The sequence below is a fragment of the Melospiza melodia genome, chromosome 2 (assembly GCF_035770615.1).
Source record: "Melospiza melodia melodia isolate bMelMel2 chromosome 2, bMelMel2.pri, whole genome shotgun sequence".
In the NCBI taxonomy this organism is placed as follows: domain Eukaryota; kingdom Metazoa; phylum Chordata; class Aves; order Passeriformes; family Passerellidae; genus Melospiza; species Melospiza melodia.
This window is the reverse complement of record NC_086195.1, coordinates 84831925-84844969: the sequence shown is the minus strand read 5'-3', so window position 1 is coordinate 84844969 and position 13045 is coordinate 84831925. Positions and strand designations below refer to the sequence as shown.

At 40.9% G+C, this 13045-nt stretch overlaps 1 protein-coding gene across 7 annotated transcripts in view; it reads left to right on the top strand.

Moving 5' to 3' along the window:
• The window catches only part of STARD13 (StAR related lipid transfer domain containing 13), a 284737-nt gene that overhangs the window by 210624 nt on the left and 61068 nt on the right, over nucleotides 1–13045 (top strand). Inside the window, exon 1 of one of the 7 annotated variants that reach the window (XM_063149155.1) lies at nucleotides 2026–2363. The exons of the other annotated variants lie outside the window; for them this stretch is intronic. The gene's annotated coding sequence lies outside the window, so the exon portion shown is untranslated. Of the gene's footprint in view, nucleotides 1–2025; nucleotides 2364–13045 lie in introns of those variants that run through there. 7 annotated transcript variants of the gene reach the window in all.

The window sequence follows — 13045 nt, the reverse complement described above, 5'->3', positions numbered from 1 at the left end:
CATGTCACACCATTGTATTGAGTATTTAATCTCTTTGGAAACCTTTTCTGGAGATCTGTTATTCAACTGGATATGTACTACTGATGAGTCTCATTTGTGGATTTTCAAGTACACTTAAAAGGTCAAACAAGTAATTTTAGTTGGTTATGTGGTGGTTTTTTGACAGCTGATAAGTACTGAATGTGCCACAGCACCTGGAAAGCAGATTTGCTATATTTGCCATTACATATTTAGATTGGTTGCAGGGATAGTGCTCTGCCCATGCTCATTTCACTCTCCATCATCAAATTACTGGCACTGATCAACCAGTGCATCCACAGGAGAGCACTGTCACTGCAGCACTTCAGATCTGAGTCACAGCTTGGACAGGGCCCAGGACCTGTGTCTTGTGGCTGCTGGTCAACAGACTATAGCTGCATCACAGTGATGTTGTCCTTGGCTCAGAGCATTCCTGGTGTCTTAATCCATACTGCTTTCTCCTGGGCTGCCAGGCTGGTAACTATTTGGAAATTAGTCTGGTGTGGTTGTCCTGAAATTCTTGTGTTCAGGTCACTCATGCCATGGTGATGGGGATCACAAGGTGACAACTGACTGTCCTCACTTACTGTCTGCAGAACTAAAAGCAAAGAAAGTGAGAATATTTTCAACAATATCAGTCATGGACTGGGAGCAAGGCTTGAGCTCGGGTGCTGTGGCATCAGCTTCTATCAGGTGAACAAAAGGGCTGGCTGCAGTGCTTATGGGAGCAGCAATACCTACGGGGGTGAGCAAAAAGGCAGACCAGCCCCAGAATGAAACCAGGAGATTCTTCAGCTTTGGGAAAAAAGACAGTCAAATTGGATCTGACAGAAACCCTCACATTCATCTGTCATGTGGAAAAACTGGACTTGGGAGGATTATTGGGCACGTAATGAAGTGGTTAGAGAGTCGGAATAAATAGACAAAAGTGCTTTTTTTGGTGTTTTTCCACTGCATTTTTGGAACACTGTAGGGTAGATGAGACTCAAAAAGGGATGAGATCCACTCATAGAAGGCGAGTGATGCAATAGTTCAGCTCCAGCAGCTGGCAGGAGAAGCCCACGGGTCCCAGCTTGCTGGGAGTTGAGCAGCACACTTGGGGAAGAGTTGCTGTTGGCACACGCTGCTCTTGCACACTTCCCCAGTCCGAAACCCAAGGAGTTCTTTATCAAGACTCCAGCAGCAGCTCAGCTGCTCTTCAGTGTGGGCAGCAGTCAGGGGACCTCATGGGACACCAGGACACAGGCAGCTGTTAGTAAGGAAGGAGTTGATTTTAGCCCTGGCAACACTTTAGCTGGGATGCAGCTCTTTCCATAGAAAAATCCTAGAGAAAACACCAGGATTTTGCAGCCCATTCAGACTGTATCCAGATCTGTCCAGTCATTTTTCATTTCTACAGCACAATTTCTTAAGAAGATCTGGAAGGTGGAGAATGAGAACAATTAACAGTTTACAGAAACTCAGCTCTGTTTTGCTGTTTTCGTGGGAGCAAAGTTTGTAGTGTTGGTTTTATGGTACCACCTTGCTTTTGTACTCCATGCTTTGTTAAACATGGTAATGAGCTCAGTGCTGTGTAGTGCACTTAGCCCTGTGCAGAAAATAAAAGTATTTCCTGCCCACACTTCAGAAGAGCTGCTGTGATGGTAAAGTCTCTTTCAAGCTTAGGGCTGCTAGCCTAAACACTATGTACACTGGGCTGGTCTGTCAGAAAGCTCTGTATTGCAAATGTAAATTTATCTTTGTAAGCATGACAAGCTCCTGTTCAAAGCACAGTGCTATATAAAGCAGTTCACCAAGGCAGCAGGTTTTACCATATTCCCCCCCTGGAACAGAGAGGAGTTTTGTATTACATTAATCAGCATCTAAGCCCTGAAGGTCACAATTATCTGGCCACTATTTTTCAGTATTAGTGATTTTAGTACATGATTAACTTTCACGTGTGCATCATTAAGATGAGGAATTGTTTTTGAAGTTTGAAATAGAGCAGCAGGTCTTAGCTGTAGTATTTGCCATACTTGCCCAGCCACTCTTAAAAGAGATGATTTATAGAAAATCCAGCTGTGAGTTTTCGTTTCTTCAAGAGCGGGAGGCGGGACTAGGAACAACCTAAAACCAAGCAGAGCATTGATCAGAGTAGAAATGATGCAGAGCACAGCTCCGCAGACAACAGCTAAGCATCGTGGAAGTATTAGCTGGCAGCGATAAGGAGGCGGAAGCAGAGCTCGGTGACAGAGGAGCCATCTGTCAGGAACTGGGAATCCGATTTCAAGAGAGCAGAAAATGAAGTAAAGAAGAAAGTGATTTTGGTTCAGAGGTGCAGTGGAGCCCAAGGATATCTGTGGACAGTAAGTTTCTATACTGCAACAGGGATATTTAATGCAGCAGCTAATACTGTTTGAAAGGGCTTTTCAGCTTTGAAAACAGACATAAGTAGCTCCTGTATTAAATAGCTTTTACTTGAAGTTTTTATTTATTTGTAAGATGTAAATAAGCTTATCTGTTTGAGGTGCCGTGTTTCAAAACTTGTAAACAAACTTTCAAACTGCCGGTGTCCCTTACTTCAGAGGGTGCTTTTTTGTTTAACAAGGTCATCTCCTATCGAGGATAAGATTTATTCGTAACCTTTCAGAAAAATATCTTAGAAGAAAAGGCTGTTTTGGCCCCAGCTGTGAGGTGAAAAAGGGTAGACAAGAATATTTTTTCTGGAAAGGGGAAAGGAGTTCCCACCCAAATAGATCTAAACTAACTGGAACTACAGTGTATAAACACCCCGGGGCTAAATCCTACCCTCACTTACACTGATGTAAGTCAGGTTTAAGTCTACTGTAGTTAATAAAATTACTCCTGATTTAATTAAGGATAGAATTTGGTTGCACATTTCTTAATAATGAAAAAACCCCATGGTTCTTTCCAAAGTGCATTTTATGTTAACAGATTATTAAGGACTTGCTTGAAAATATGTTAAAATTAATTGAAAACTCACACTGTGATGCATCTTTTGTCGTATACTTGTAGCCTTCTTTGAAATTAGCACAAAAGCCAACATGAGATATTGTAAGCAATCATATTATTTCTTGTTAGCAGGTTCTCAGATAAGGTTTGCATTGCTCATAATTTCATGCTTGTTTCACTTCAGTGGTTTGTATTTAGGGTGATATGCTTTAATCCTAAAAAGGTTTGTAGAGCTCCAGCCGAGTGCAATAAGATGATATTATCTGTAGCAGAAAAGTGTCAAAGTTCTGTACAAGACCCCAGACTGTCTGATTGGGAGTGAAGCTGTTCTATTACAAATTGTACAGAAAAAATTACTCTTGTTGCTGTGGTTTTAGTGTACGAGTTAGAAGCAGAAGCATTGGCTGCTGACTGAGAAAAAAAAAACCAAAAAGTAAAACCCACTCACTATTATGGCCCAATATGGATGACAAAACACTGTAGCATGTGTGGGAAAATGGCTGCAGTCCAATGTCTGGAACCATTTATCTTCTGGTAGAGTCTGGAAGATGACTGTTTTATGTATTTTACAGAAATCCCTGCTGATTGATTTCATTTACTTAGGAGGAGGGGTCACAGTGACTGATGGCAGGGACAACTGGGGCAAAAAGTGAATTCTTTGCATTATCCTGACATCCTGCTCTGGTTGGGGTTATTGGCACCTTTTGAAGGGACCATGCTGGACACGTCTTGCTGCTGCATCTGCTACTGCACGCAGCCAGGGGTTTTCTGCTTTTTTCTGGGTCTCAGCAAGCTGAGTGTTGCAAGTTGTGCTTCCACTAGTGCCAGGCACATTTTGGAAATTATGATTTGCAGAGGCTTGAAGAGGAATGGACAAAAATGGGTGCAGGTCTCTGTAACCTGCCAAAAGCTTGGCTGATGGTGAGTGCTGTTACTGCAGAGGGAGGAAAGACTTTGTGAAAGGTCTGGGGGAAAGTCTGTTTTCAGTGCAGAAACAGCTTGTCCCTCGTTAGCACAAGAGATTAGTATGCTAGGATGATGATACTGGTTTTTTCTGATGTTTGTTGCTAAAATACACTCAATTCCTGTCATTTTTTTATTTATATGGAATAAAGAGCTTGCCAAGCACATTAGAAACAACAGGGATATGCTGTACATCAGTGTTATTTATTTATCTCTGTGTTATTTTTGTGTGTGCTCTGATGGCCTGTCTGTCAAGGTGTTTGCCTTCAAATCAATTCAGCTCACATCACAGTATGACAGGCACTTGTTATATACCAGGCATGTCTACAGGCATTTGCTTTCATGTGGCAGGGAGTGAGTGCCAAGATTTTCATATGATGAAATGAAAGGGTGGGGGTTATGTTTTTTAGTCAGTAAGTACACTGCTACTGTGTTAACAGAAATGGAAAGGAAAATGGATTTTTCAGTTGACAATACCACTTCATTTGATACCCTTTAGGCTCTTCACAGTGTTCTCTACTAATGATTACAATGCCAAGTCCAATGCAGGATTACATAACAAACCTGGGGAAAAAGAAAATTATTGCGTGTCCCCCATCACATCCAGTTTCCCAGACATAATCACATAGTACAGTCAAGACATTTTTCACTGAAAGAGAAAAAAAGAGAGAGAGGGAGAGAGAGGAAGGAAGGAAGGAAGGAAGGAAGGAAGGAAGGAAGGAAGGAAGGAAGGAAGGAAGGAAGGAAGGAAGGAAGGAAGGAAGGAAGGAAGGAAGGAAGGAAGGAAGGAAGGAAGGAAGGAAGGAAGGAAGGAAGGAAGGAAGGAAGGAAGGAAGGAAGGAAGGAAGGAAGGAAGGAAGGAAGGAAGGAAGGAAGGAAGGAAGGAAGGAAGGAAGGAAGGAAGGAAGGAAGGAAGGAAGGAAGGAAGGAAGGAAGGAAGGAAGGAAGGAAGGAAGGAAAGAAAGAAAGAAAGAAAGAAAGAAAGAAAGAAAGAAAGAAAGAAAGAAAGAAAGAAAGAAAGAAAGAAAGAAAGAAAGAAAGAAAGAAAGAAAGAAAGAAAAAGAAAGAAAAAGAAAGAAAAAGAAAGAAAGAATCTTGGAAAGAATCTTGTAATGTACCCAAACTACTGAGGAAATTTCCTATATTTACTGAGTATTTTTATCAGAGCAGTAGAAGCAGTTAAGCACTGTGCTTGAACAGTATCCTAAGAATAAACTCACCATCACCTCTCTTCTGGACAGCATCCTGCCATGCACTATCATTCAGCCTACTCAACTTGTTCTTTGGCCTCACTGCTCGTCATGCCATTTTGATGTGCACTCATTTTCTCTGTGTTTTGAGGGTGTTCTTATGGCTATCAGACATGTTGTTTTTATTCATGTGTTGACCGCTGATTTTGATTTTCAAGTTTACAGAAATTTAGATTAGTTGTAACCTTTTCTATTTTCCTAATTTCCTTCACTTCCTTCTCAGACACTATGTGTTTTGGTTATCCTCCCACAGAACAGTTCCTTGTTGGCACCTTCACAGAGGCATAGCTGCTTTTTCTCTTCATTACTTAAGTTTGAACCTTTCCTGCTTTTTGGTATATCTAACTCAAGAGAACAGTGGGTAGTGCCATGAGTTCCAGAGGAAGGTGCCAATTACTTTCCTTGGTTATGCCACTGAGCTGCCTGATGATCCAGAACAAATTTAGTGTCCCAGTTACTTTATTTAGATCTGTCTTTATCACAGGGTTCTTGATGGGGTCTCTCTTCCTTTAGAGGGAGAGTTCTGGTAAACAACTCCCCTGTAAGTCCAGTGTCTCCCTTTCATCTTGAATTTGGGCAGGAGGGGAAAAGAGTGGTCTGAGCTGATGCAAGTTTGTTTTTCCATCCAATGGGACTGGATTCTCCTAGTGATTTGGAGCACATTTGAGGACTTTTAGCCCCTAATCATTCCTCTTCCATAAGGATTGGTAGGATGGTGTGGTCAGGCTCCAGCCCTTTAGTCTGCTGCCCATGCAGTCCCTACATTTTTATTAATCAGCTCTTAAATCTCTTCATTACATGGAATCGTTTTTCATGTGGCCACCACAAAAGTGCCTTCCTGAGAGTGCAACTTCTTACAAATAAAATATCTCAGACCATATTTTAGACATGTTGCACATTATCCCATTTTTGAAACAAATTTTGTCCGGTCATTCTTTGTAATATAGCATGTGACAAGCATGGGGCGGGTGGTAGAGCTACAGTAAATTACATTAAACAAACAAAAAAAAAAAAACCAAAAAAAACGGAGCTCTGTAGGCTGTGGAACATTATGAAACCACCCACTGAATGTCTGCGCAAGACACGGCAACAGCCAAGCTGTTATGTGCTAAATGAGTTCAGAGTGGGGGCCAGCTGAATGCAGTGCATAAGTGATTTACTTACTCATTTATAACCCTAACCTAGCATCGTGATTGTTTGCTGTTCTGTAAAAAGGATGACTTTGTGTGACCCTTTAAAGCCTTCAGCATTAAGTAGCATTAAGTTGATGGCTACTTGTTTTGTACCTTCAGAGAAAAATTATGCATAAATCAAGGAGGCTTTCCTTGTAATGCACTCATAATCCTCACAAGCAAAACTCCCACCCAAAACCAGTGATCAAACATGGTTTCTTGAACTCAGAAAGGTCACCTCATAAAAAAATATGGAGGTATATTATTCAGGCCACCCAGGCAATTTTTTTTCGTGGCTAGAACATTAATTAAGTCACTGTAAGGTTAAAATAATAATAGGGTTCTGATGTAAGCAGATAAAATACAAGGAAGCTACATTAAATTCAGTTTCCATCCACCAAACACATCTAGAAGAGATAAGCTCACTTGCTGTTTAAACATTTTGCACAGGGACAGACAGAATGGGCTGAGGTTGAGTCCTGAATGTACCAGGGTTTATGTATTTAAATCAAGCCCTTAGCCTTGTTTTTGTTCCTTAATTACTTCTGGTTTGTTGATTTATTGATGCTTTTGAAAGCAAGTAGACTCAGTAAAACAGTATCATTCTGTCTTATGTAAAATTTCCCTCTTATATCTGTGGATGTTATAGAGAAAAAAGAAAGGACTGATGGAGGGAACTTCTGTGGAGATGGTAAAACAAGTGGTAGATGTCTCTAAAAGGTGGACTTGAGCTGCTGAATTGCAAATGAATGGAAGGTCCTGTGAAATCACTAATTAGGGCTGTCTCAGTTCTTGCAATCTGCCAGTGCAGCCAACAGTTTAGGCAGGAGCCTGGGAACCAGCAATCCTGCAAAAGGGGTTGGTGGCTGGAGCATCTTCATGGAGTGTTGCTGGGAGAAGTAATGCTGAGCTCACCCCTTCAGTGTGACATGGCCCTCCCATTTGGGGGTGACTTTATGGGAAATAGGAACACTGTGGTTTTTAGCTATTCTAATACAGGCTTTGAGCAGGGACAAAAACTGCAAATGACAGTCCTTTGCCAGCCATGAACACTTTTGTGCCATTGAAAAGTCACAACATGGTCTCAACTGGCTTTGTTTCAGGGAAATACTTGAAGACTGCACCCATGTCCTGGGGCCCCCATTTCTGTACCTAAACTCCAGTTCCAAAAAGAACCTGTGCGTCTTCTTTTCCAGCACAGCAGAGCATAGCATTGAGGCATTGCTCTTTCTGTGTCTCTCCTGTGTCTGTGCATCCCAGCTGGTACAGCTAAAGCAGAGGATGGGCCCTCACTTGTCACAGAAGGGTTCAAAAGATTAATAGACGCATAGAATGGTTTGGGTTGGAAGGAACCTTAAAGTTCATCTAATTCCAAACTCCTGCTGTGGGAAGAGACACTGCCCGCTAGATGAGGTTGCTCAAAGCCCCACCCAATGTGGCCTTGAGCATTGCAGGGATGGGGCATCCACAACTTCTCTGGGCAGAAGATTTAGAAGATTTGTTAAGGAGATGTTTAATTTGTCACATCCCTCCACTAGTGGCTAGTGACCTGCATGAGCAGCTCTGTTGAATTAATTTGGTTTGCAAGACCATGTACACAAGATAACCAAAATTGAATGTTGTTGATAGAGGCACAATGATGTACACGTCTCTTGTGCTGCTGAGCCACTGAATTCAAAATGTAGATTTATGTTAATATTTAGCACTTGCATAGTGCATTTAATCTCCATAGGCCTGCAGGAACGTGTCTAATTTACACATCTAAATTAATAGAGGTAATCACACATAGCAGTTGATCTTTTCATCACTTAACCCAATGAGGAATGAAGACACTATTTTGTTTGGACTATAATTGCTTACACATACCTGAAAATACCATCCCATATTCTCAGTTCTTTGTAAAAACACCATGGGTTTGCAGTTACAAGAATATTTCAGACAGCTGCATAATGACTTAGCTCCATTTTTTAACTGAACTGAAAATTAGGAGGCAGATCTCAGTGGGATATCTCCAGAGGAGTTTTTCAGTGAACTTAGATGCTAAATGAGCTAAACCAGTTCATTTTTAAAAATTGTCTGAAAACCATCTTTCAGAAGATATGGCCTTGAAAACCTGATACTTATAATGAGCATACTTGCAGACCTCTAAGGCAGCAGTCAAACATCCTCATGCTTCATATTATTTATTTATATTACACTTATATTGTCCACACAAACTTCCAGAGCAAATTCAATAGACAGCTATAGTTCTGCCTTGATTATTCAGCCCTGGTTGCTATGGCATCCCAGCTGGGAAAGTACCTGCCAGCTCCAGGTGGCTGAGCACACAGGTGGGTGAAACATGAGCAGTAATTTGGGAGCCATGAGGTGGTGTCCTGTGACCAGAAGGTATTGTCCATGGTTTTTGCAAAAAGGGGCAAGAAGTTGTGAACGTTGCTGGGACACCTGGGCTTTATTTAGCTACAGCGAAGGAAACAGCCTGTTCCAGCAGCAAGCACATGTATTGAGAGGTTCTGGTGGTAAGCTATGAAATAATTTAATGATCTATTAAAATTAAATACAAAATCAGAGATCAGACGGAGCTGGCTGGGATCACCTGTAGTCATGCTCAATAACATCCTGCTCTGATTTGTTCCACTCAGATCACTGAGATTATAACAGTTGTTGAATAAGGCAGCGGAGCTAAGCTTGCAGGTGAAAAACACATACAGTGAGAATTGTAAGACCTTTGAAAAGAAAATCCTTTCTTATTTAGTCTTTGTATTCAGAGCTTGCCCCTTAAAGTCTGCATAATATAGTACAGATAGGATCTACAAATTCAATTTTTTAAAGTCTAAACTATGTTCAGGATCCATATTCAAATGCTTTGAATGAGTTTTACCTCCCATCCAATTATCACTGTTTTAAATCACTTTTATAGCAAGAATAAATTTTCACTGAAAGCAGTTTTTTGCAACATTTCTTTTCCAGTTAAAAAAATAAAGAACAAGAACAAAGACTACCAAACAAAATGAAGCTTGTCTAAGATCTCATAAAAGCTCTTACACAAGAATCTATCAAGCCTGGGAAAATATGTGTTCCTTTGTAAAAACATATTTTTCCTTGAAGTCATTGCTAGATTACAAAAGTTCACAAAACATATTGGTATGTGTATGTGTTTATGTAAGACAGACCTCTGTATTTCACTTTCTCATGTCATTGTTGCCTTGACAACTGTATTTTATTGATTAGTAGAATGTATGTAATTTGATTCAGAGCTGCATCATCTTACAAGGTCATTTTTCTTTGTGAGAAGTTGTTTCATTTTCTTATTCTCTGAATAAAATTATTTTTCTGATATGTGATATAATGTTCTTTTGATCCTTTTGGGGGTGTTTCTCAGTTACTCAAAACCCAACAGAATTTGACAAATGCAAGCTGATAAAGTCATTAAATAGATTTCTACTGATACATGCATTTCTTACTCAACTTCTTTTGCTGCATATGTTAACCTAGCATCTAATCTGTAACTTCACTGGTAACCAACTGGAGACTCTATCCATGCAATTCCAGCTATTACATACCTTCAGGGTGCTTTTCCTCCAGAGATCTGAAGTTCCAAGTAGTAACACTTCTCAGGATCTCTTTGAACTAGATATTAATATAGAATTTATTTGACACTTAGATAAGCTGTGATGTGAAAAGCTTCCCCCAAAGAGTGAATAGTACTGAGAATAGCTCCTGAAATTGAACTCCTACACCCTTATTCTACCCGCTGTGGGTTTGTCAGACCTGTGGGTTAGTTCCTGACAGAGGACTGTATCATTTAGCCAGCCAATTGTCCCATTGCCAGTCCTGTTTCTGTAAGTGCTGGTCAGGTTTATGAGAAATTTTGGTCCTGACCTGAAGATTTTTCCTTTTCACACAAACTGAGCAGGAGAGAGGATGGAAGGAGTAGGTGGGACGCTGTGTCTGGGTTCAGATTGTGCCATGGACTGATTATGTGCACAGCTGGAGGACTCACATATCTGGGTTTGCCAGATCTCCTCCTGCTTTGGTTTTGCTCTTTCTTTCTGTGTTTATTTGTCTCATGGTTTATGAGTATCACAGGAGCCAAGAGCAGTCAGGGTTTGCAGCTTCCTGGATGAAATCAGACAGGGGCACAACAAGAAAAAAAATTAGGCCAAGGAGAAGGAGGAGGAGTACAAATAATGGATGGGAAACTAATGAAGTTCAGTCAGATGTTGATGTAAAAGCTGTCCCTTTTTAATGTACAACTGAAAGCATAGCCATCCCTACAGTCCTAATATTAACAATTTACAAATTACAGCAGTGATTGTATTTAGATGTCATACAGAAGGTAAATGATGGGAATGAGTTGTCAACACACATAAGAAAACAAGTCTGAAAATCTCTAGCGCTTTCTTTAAATATAATAGTTCCTGACAATTAAATATCCCATTGGTTGTTATCTAAATATTTATCTTCAGTGAAATTACAAGAAATCCACAGTCAGAGAAACTCCACGCTCTTCTGTTCTCTGTTGTAAAAATTAAATTATGTTCCATATTTGAAAAAGAACTTGGTTCCTGGGTCTATTCTGTTGTATTTTTCTGGGTAATTTTGAAAAAAAGGAAGAGAAAATTGTCCCTGCTTGCCATTGATGGCAAGCAGAACAAAGGCACTGTTACTAGACTGCAGTTTTGGAGGTTGTTTACTGTGCTAAGTCAGAGACCATAATGTAAAATAATGTTTTAATCTTTTGGATTAAAACATTCAGCAACAGGTCTTCCTAGCAACAATGCCCCACCTAACAGAGAGCCTCATTTTCTTGTAAGGATTCTGCAGTCTTACATGGATTTTTTAGGTCAGTCGTTGGCAGCAACAACACTAATTCATTCCAGATGAAAGTCAGGCCCACTATAATTAGCAATACCATGGTATTTGTCTGAAAAGTCAAGAAACAGTGGCATTTGCTAGAGAGACTATGTGTTTTGTGGGAAACCCACTTTGTTTAATTCAAGATTTCGGTACCTTGGGTTAAGCAGATGGTCCAGTAAATTTGTGACAACTACTTGTACAGTCTAAGAAAAGCAACAGTTGCTTACTGAATATCTGAGGAGAAAGATCTGTTCCCCCTTTCCATCTATCCATCCATCCATCTATCCATCCACCCACCCAAGGATGATTCAGTCTGCCTCATCCAAGTAAATACCTCTTCCACTGGGATTATAGAGGAACAATAGGAAATAAATGCTGGCAGCTCCATGCAGTTGGGTTTTACTCATTTGAAGATGAATGTGACTTATCTTCCTCTTGCATAATAGCCCAAGAATTAGAGCACTCCCCTCAGAGAGAGGCAGTCCTGGGCTCTGCTTGTTCTGAGTGTGTTGAGCTCACATCTCCTACATTTAACTCAAGAGATAAATTCCTCCCTTCATAGGATGACCATCCGTAAGTCTCCACACTTTTGGTTTTTTTATCCTTTCCTTTTCTGCCTGTCTGTGAGGACTGTAAGCTCTGTAGGCACCAGCTAGTTTGTCATTAAACATTTGAGCATCACTGACTCTTGCAAGGTTCTGATTTTGGCTTTGTAGTGAAATATAAATGATGACAGCAGTTGTGCAGTTTTGTCTCTTCACACCACAAAAATGCTGAGGAAAAGCTTTGTTCTTGTGAATGCATTACATATTTTTGGCTGGTATGGATAAAATTTGGGCTTTGTACAGCCTTTCATTGTGAAATGGTTTGTGAAGCAGTGGATGGGTCTGCAGGGATGTTGGATTTAATGTGTATTTGGGGAATTGCTGGTTGCTTGATGGTTTGATATGGCCATGCTTATGTCCTCATTTTTGTTGTCTCTTCTAGAGACATTCATGCTGGAGCTTGGTAGATCTGTAGGACTGGGAAATATCATGCTCCAAGGCCCTTTCTTGCAGATTACTTTTAGGAGATGTTTTGGACCTAGGCAAGTATACATGTATCTGAGGGCAGGGGTAGGCTGCCTACCTACAGTAGAGGTCCCACTCAGTGTCACAGCCCCTCACTGTCTTTTTCTTTTGGAATTTCTAAAGAAGAAAGCAGTGGGGGGGTGGGACAGATGGGGCTGAGAGCAGTGTGAGGACATTGTGCTGTGGGGACGTTATGTGGTCACTCCTGCAACGCTGGCGAAGAATGCAGCAGTGATGTGTTCCTCTCATGAGTCATCCTGGAGCTGCCAAAAATTGGAACAGCCCATTACCCAGGAATGACTGGTGGTTGACCTTTATTTCCATCTTAGACATTATTGTAAAACTGAGCGAAATGAATTTCTGCTTTCGGAGCTCTGACATCAGTGCAGCCTGGTTTCCTATGAATTTGGATTCCTTTCCCCCACTTCACTGAAAACAAGTCCTTCCCCTCCTCCATGTCACTTCCCAGATGAGAGATCTCTCTCTCATCCCTTAAATGTTTGCAAGAGAAGTGGTACAGACACTGATGCTGCTGCAGAATGTTGTGTACTCTACAGTCAGCTGTCTGCTGCCTCTCAGCATGCACAGTGGTCACCCCACAAATGCCTTTCCCTCACTGGAGTGCTAATTTTTATACTTTCCTCTCCTCAGCACCAGCTTTTCTAAAATGTAATATTTTGGAGATATGGCTCCTCCAGTCAGAGTTGACTGAAACTGGCCAGTAAATTCTGAAATTGTGTTGGGGGGCAGGAGAGTGTCC